The sequence below is a fragment of the Thermobia domestica genome, chromosome 4 (genome assembly GCF_964235325.1).
Source record: "Thermobia domestica chromosome 4, izTheDome1.hap1.1, whole genome shotgun sequence".
In the NCBI taxonomy this organism is placed as follows: domain Eukaryota; kingdom Metazoa; phylum Arthropoda; class Insecta; order Zygentoma; family Lepismatidae; genus Thermobia; species Thermobia domestica.
The window spans coordinates 205,976,948-205,983,759 of NC_137457.1; the positions used below are offsets into that span (position 1 = coordinate 205,976,948).

General features: G+C 32.3%; 1 long non-coding RNA gene across 1 annotated transcript in view; it reads left to right on the top strand.

Moving 5' to 3' along the window:
- The first annotated feature begins 273 nt into the window (after positions 1-273).
- LOC145683427 (uncharacterized) overlaps positions 274-6,812 on the top strand; it is a 10,456-nt gene continuing 3,917 nt past the window's right edge. The window contains exon 1 of the long non-coding RNA XR_014131092.1: positions 274-347. This is a non-coding gene — a long non-coding RNA (uncharacterized LOC145683427). The remainder of the gene's footprint in view (positions 348-6,812) is intronic.

Sequence of the window (6,812 nt, forward strand, 5' to 3'; positions counted from 1 at the left end):
ATTACTTATTGTCAGTATTTTTTGGATACACTCTTAGCATCACATTTTATGATTATCTTCAACTGTTTCCTAGTAATAGCTTCATTGACTATGTAACAACCGTTTTTCAATTATATTAAACAATGCTCAATGCACGCGGAATGTACGAAATTTTCCTGTTTATCCTTCAGTTTATTAACCTTTGTAGTTTTCCTTTATATCCGTTAAAGGAGTACATTGTTTCGTAAGCACATAAATAAAAAAAGAACTTATATAAAGGTAGTCACGAAGCTTTTCACGTTTTTAGTAAAATTATTAGATTGTTAGGTAAAATGCGGTGGATACTCTTATGTTTGATATTTAATCTGGTAAGTGGTACACACAATTATTTTTAATAAATCTTAATACGTTAACTATCACAGATTATATGTATATATTTTTCAACATTCTCACATTTTCTACAATGCTCAAGTTAATTAGTAAAGAAGTCAAAATATTTATTTCATTAATTTACACATATTTATGTTAATTACCTTCATTTCCGTCTTTAAGTCCTTCTGAGGCGAGACGACGTCCTTCGACGGGCACATTATTCGGAGCACTTGGGAAGAAAGAAAGGAATAGTAAAGGAGGGAAGCAGCCTGGGACCTACTTGCCATCTGCCAATACGGAATTCCCAGGAAACAGTCAGGATGGCTGGGTGAAAAAACTGTGCTAACTGTTGGACCAAGTGCAGTAGATATATTGAAAAAATACTCACATTTGTATGAGAAATTACTCATACAAAAGAAAAAAAAACTTCAAATGTCTTGCCTCATTAGGAGGAAAAAATATATAGTCCCTGTCATTAGTTTCCTATATTCAAAGGAACATAGAGATTCAATACTTAAGATTAGAACCTCCCTCTGAAGCTCAGTATGATTTCTTTGAGCACTTAGCTTTTTATATAACAAAACGTTGATATATTTCAAGTAACTGGTAAAACAAAGAGAAATCTTACTCGTGAAAAAATCTTAAAGATTTTATCTATTATAAGTTAGATGATTCTTAAATATTCATACAGGAATTTGAATTGTAAGCTATAAATTACCATTTAATTATGTGGTAAAAAGTTGGCGTTGCTCCGAGTGTTCCACGATTAAAGAGCTAAGAAAGGAAGGTTAAATACTGTAAAATTAATACAACTAATTTTCGTAATATTAAGCATAGATATTTTGCGCTTTAAAATCATGTGAGATCTCCTCGCATATCTAACTGTTAGGTTTATTTAACTATGAGGTTCGTTAGATGAAAGCATCAAATTTAAAACCGTTTCACGATATGAAGCAACCGTAAAAACCTCATCACTCGTGGTCTTAAAGGACATAACTTTTCCATTTTCTGTCTCCAATTCTTGAAATATGTGTATTTCTAATCCCACCGCAACTTATTTGTTGCCGTTATATTCCTTTTCAACGATTTCCAACTGCATTGTCATTGCGCATATTTTCAACTTTCTATAACTGCCAATCATCAAAATTCTCGTATTATGGAAAGACTGAGTTAGGAAGTATCCAGGTTTGAAAGCTTCAAGTATGAAAAATACCAAACCTGAAGTGGAGATATACTAGTTGACATAATTATTCATCGAATACTTGTATAGTGACATCTTTGTGTTCCTTCTAGTAGTGCATCATCATTGCATCCATAGACTGAACCGGAAATTTGGAAATGCATCAATTACACGGATAATCCTGAACATATTAAATATTTCGCTGCAAAGACTGTATACATTGAGAAATCGTCTTTGAAATTAATCCACAACAACCTTTTCCGACCATTACATTAACCACACACTAAGACAATATCACTATGTTCCACATACTGAATCACCTCTTCATTTGAAGTGTATTTTTGTTCAGATGTGCACTGAATATTTCGATCTTCGACTACTTGCCCTTACTTTCATAGTATTTTACATCTCAATGGAACGTCGAATAGTGTAATCGGAACTTGCAACATCTAATATGCACACAATTTACTCCCGGTTTCTGTAGGCAACTTGACAGCTACGAAATAACTTTCTGGATTTGTACTCTGAGGGTAACAGGTTGGAGCACAGGTAAGGACATTTTTTAATGAAATTCATGTAGTGATTTTATTAATGTAATTTTTTGAGTGTTTTGCCAATACAGATATTTTATTTTGAATTGATATTTTTATTGTTTATCGAATTGTTTTATTGAATTGATGTTTATTGTTAGCACTAGTATATACCTATGTACAAGATTAACAAAGATGCCAGCCAACTTAATTTTCTTTTCAAATGGAATCAGATAGTAAGGAAATATTTAACTTATATTTAGCACACTTCTTACACAGTACTCCAAGCTAGAGACGCTACAGTGTAACAAACATCGTAAAATAATAACACTTTAGAGGCTTGTGAAACAATAATTATGGAAGTGAGTGTTTTTGAGTATTACGGTCATCATATGACACATTTCGAAAAAATAGAAAAAAATAGACTTGAAATTTTACTTTCTTAAAAAGATTTTGTTTGGAAAACATGTTTATATAATTATCACATCCAATTATGTAGATAGTTCTAAATGGTCATAAATAATGCCGTTTCCAGCAATTTGATATCTCAAAGCATCATGGAGATATGATAAATTATTAGTAATTGAAACATTGCTATATTACTATGTTTGTGTGACCTTTCTGAAATGGTTTTTGATCTTTGTTTGTATAATATTCCAACGTTAGCTTCTGACATTTGTAATTACAAGAATTTCTGAAAGTTAAATAATTTAAATAGTGTTGCAAGCTTTAGCATTGTTTATCATATCTCCAGAAGAGGCTGATATATCAAATTGACATATGATTACAGCATTATGATCTTTACACGTATTGAAAATTATCACTCTGAAGTATTTTTGTCAGCATTTATGAAGTATTTATGTAAGCAGATTTTCGAAACAAAGGCTTTTTAGAAATGTCATAAATGTACAACCCCTTTTAAAAATTTCCTATTCATTCGAAATGTATCATGTTAATGGAATTATATACCAAACCGTTTTAGATATGAATTAATTTATGAAAGTATGGGACAAAAGTAAACGATCAAAACCCTCATTAGTTTTTTCTGTCCGTTTCAGTCTTTATTTTTGACTCGTACTTTATTTTGGTGGAATATTTCTCATAATAAGCGCGTGCAACTTTTAAAACAGTATAGAAAAGGCTCTGAAATTTCGCACCAAGCAAATATAAGTAATTTCACATACTGCAAGAAATTACAAAGCTAGCAATGCTCATAATTCAACATAAATATATTTTATTTTTTCAAATAGAACCATTATACAGATTACAAATTTAATGAGAATTGCAATAAAAATACGATTTATTTTTAAAATTGCAAACTAAGAAGAGCACAAATATCGAAATTTAGAGTACAGTATCACAAACATCGTAATTTCGAGGTTCTCTACAAGAGAAATAATGCTAGTGATAGGAACGAACAATCCATATCCAAAGTACTTCAGCGTTGAATACTAAAAATAGGAACAACACCAATCGCTTGGATAGCTTTCAATACGAGGAAAGATCATGATGATGCCGTTTACAAAAATTTGATATCTGAAATTTTTCTAGAGGTATGATAAACACTAGTGGAGTTTTTAACTTTGCTTAAAATTATCTAATTCCGAGAACTTGCTCTGATTACAAGGCAAAAGTATCATGTAATATTATTGAAGCAATATAAATATCGAAAATTTTAATAATTCCCACAAATATATCATTTTAAGCGATGTTGCAATATTTACGACTTTTTCATACCCCGAGAATGGTTTGAGATGATCTATTGCTGTAAACCTAACCTAACCTAACCTATGAACTATATTTCTATTGAAAACCATCTATGCAATTGGATATGATACTTATTTAAACACTTTCTCGGAAGAAAGTCATTTGAAAAAAAAAAATAAATGTTTATGTTTTAACTTGTTAGAAATTTCATATGATGACGGTGGTTTTCAACACTAAGGACTTTTAATGCGCATTGCCCTAATCGTCTCACTGGTGTGGTTACTGTTGTAGAAGCTACAATTTTTTTGTTTAAAAGAAGTTTTTAGTATTGTGTCCTTAGTTTTTAAATACTAAATATTTATTTTTTTAATATTTAGATTTGAAATGTGTAATAACTTGGTATGAACTACCATATTTCATGTGTTAATTTAGAAGCAATGACGGAGTATCAAGATAAATGATCCATCCTGTATATGAAGGGGTGATGCAGTTTTCATTGTTGGAACCATGAGTTGTGGTGGATGAAAGTATAACGTGTTTCCGCACAACGCTTTCTTTAATTGATTGAATGAAGAGATATAAATTTGTAACATGTAGTGATATATCCTGTACTATGCAATCATAAAAAAAAACTTCTTGAAGTATACAGTACAACTTGTTACATACATACATCTGTCATTCTATAACCGCTTCATGCATATATATATATATATATATATATATATATACTAGCCTTTGCTAGCTGGAGACCTCACTTCCAGACCCCCGCATTTGCTCAGCCTCTCACTTCATATTTCAGTCTTTGCTTTTATTCTGCTAACGAAAAAAATGCTTATCTTCTTAACGAATTTCGAAATGTGGCCATGTTATTAAAAAGAATTCTAACGATTATTCTTTCCCTTCCCTTCTAGGAGAAATATTTTTTCAAAACGCTTGAAAACGTAATTGACTATTTCTAATGAAAAATCTAAATATCAAATATCATGTCTCTTATCTTGATTGATTTCAAAGTGTAACAGTCTTATTTTAACAATCGCAAACCACAACAATTTTTGTTCCCGCTTCTTTCAAGCCTATTAGAGGAGATAAAAATCGCTGAAAGAAATCTTTAGTTATTTTAAATGAAAAGTCAAAATAGGAAACTTCAGGCTCGAACCCGGTAAAAGATGTGTCTAATTATTTTTTTATCATCAGAGATATGGATATTTTACTAAAAAAAAAAAAAAAAAAAAACGCGATCTCTTATTTCCTCTTCCTCGTCGAGGCTTCAAAAAGTCCTTCCTTTGTGTTACCTTACATCACAAGTTCTACGCACTATCCGAACTTCAAGTTTCCGGCTTAAGGGATACAACATCGACAAATACATTATTTATAGGATGTTTGGAAAACGCTTCAGCACATTTCTTGGGAGATTTTAACATCAAAATGAAACGGAAAGTATGGATTACGATGGGGACAGAAATATCACGTTTCAGGTCAATTGTCAGTCCAATTTGTATTGCAAAAATGCAAAAACGCCCATGAATAGAGAATGGAATGTCAGATTTTGAAACTGAAGAATTGGACATTCATTATTTTTATTAGTAGATAATAATTATTATTATATTTATCAGTATAGTATTAATAATTAATATAATTATTATTAATTTTATTATGTTTATGCGACTATGTGAATGTACAATTGGATGTGGACCACGTGTGGCAAAACGGTATACTTCAAAGAAATTACGGTAATCATTGGACATTTTTCCAAAAAGAGGGCAAAACGTGAAGGGCACCTCCATCCATGAACCCCAAATTCTGTGTAAAGATGAATCTCCACGCTTACTGAAGTTCGGCATATACAGGAGAGGGTACTTGGAAAGAACCAAAGAATTTTGTAAAATGATACATTATACGTAGAAAGGGAAGAGTGTATGGACCAAAATGAGTGCAAACTCGCGTCGTTCCGCATCTGTAGGTCGACCAAAAATTTCGTGGAGAGATATTTAAAATGACCACAGCTCGAAAATGAAGAGATGGACAATAGTAAGATAAAATAATTCAGCAATTAGTTCCATTTCTAGACTCAACTAACGTATCAGTGGATTTGGAACAAGCGACGTGGAAGAGAAATATAGTTAAAGAGAAGGAAACTTATAAGACCATCATTTCTGGACCGTGTACGGTACACGTCATGCCGTTTAACATTGTAACTCTTCACTAGCATCAATACTCTCTATAAATGCATAAGAGGCTTCGAAAACGCCCTTTTCTTTTATCACGGGCGGGAACTCATGAGGTTCGGATCCCACGTTAAGCTGTAGGTCCATTTATCATAAAGGCTCTATAATATAGATGAAGGTTTAATTGTACAACCAGCCACAAAGGTAATTCCCCCCTAAGCGATCTAATTCCATTACCTGGGATCCAGGTAATTTGCAGTTGTGAGAACGCCTAGACAGATGCAACCCAACTTACACGTAACTTTTCTGGCACTGACAGCAGTTGGTAGCACAGAGTCAAGTTTTTATGCAAGTAAAATTGTGAGTAGATGACACAAGAAACATTTCCCCATTCTGAGATCAATCTCTCTGGTTCAGAGCGTGTTGTCTCATGAACATCATATGTTAATTTCAATATTGCTGTGTATATAATGTATTTTTCATTATATACTGTACATTCAAAGAAATAAAAACACTGATCACAGATGAATCAGAAAATGCTTGAAAGTAGCTGAAAATATCAATTCTAGAACAACTACTGGAAATAACTTTGTAAATGATTGCCTCCATTGAGACACCTTCTCCAATTCTCATTTCAACATCTTTTTCTTTCTAGGGAAGAGAAGATCTTGCTTATCACACTGAGTATGCATTGAAATTGAAATTGAAAGAGGAACACTTGAAAAAGTTCAGCCTCACCGGGATCCGAACCCGGGTCTACCGAACAGAAGTTCAGTGTGCTAACCACTTACCTACCGCACCACTTAATCTTCCACCCAAGCTAATACCTAGTTAAAATCGTTTCATGGAAAAATATAAACAAGACACTCATATAACAAA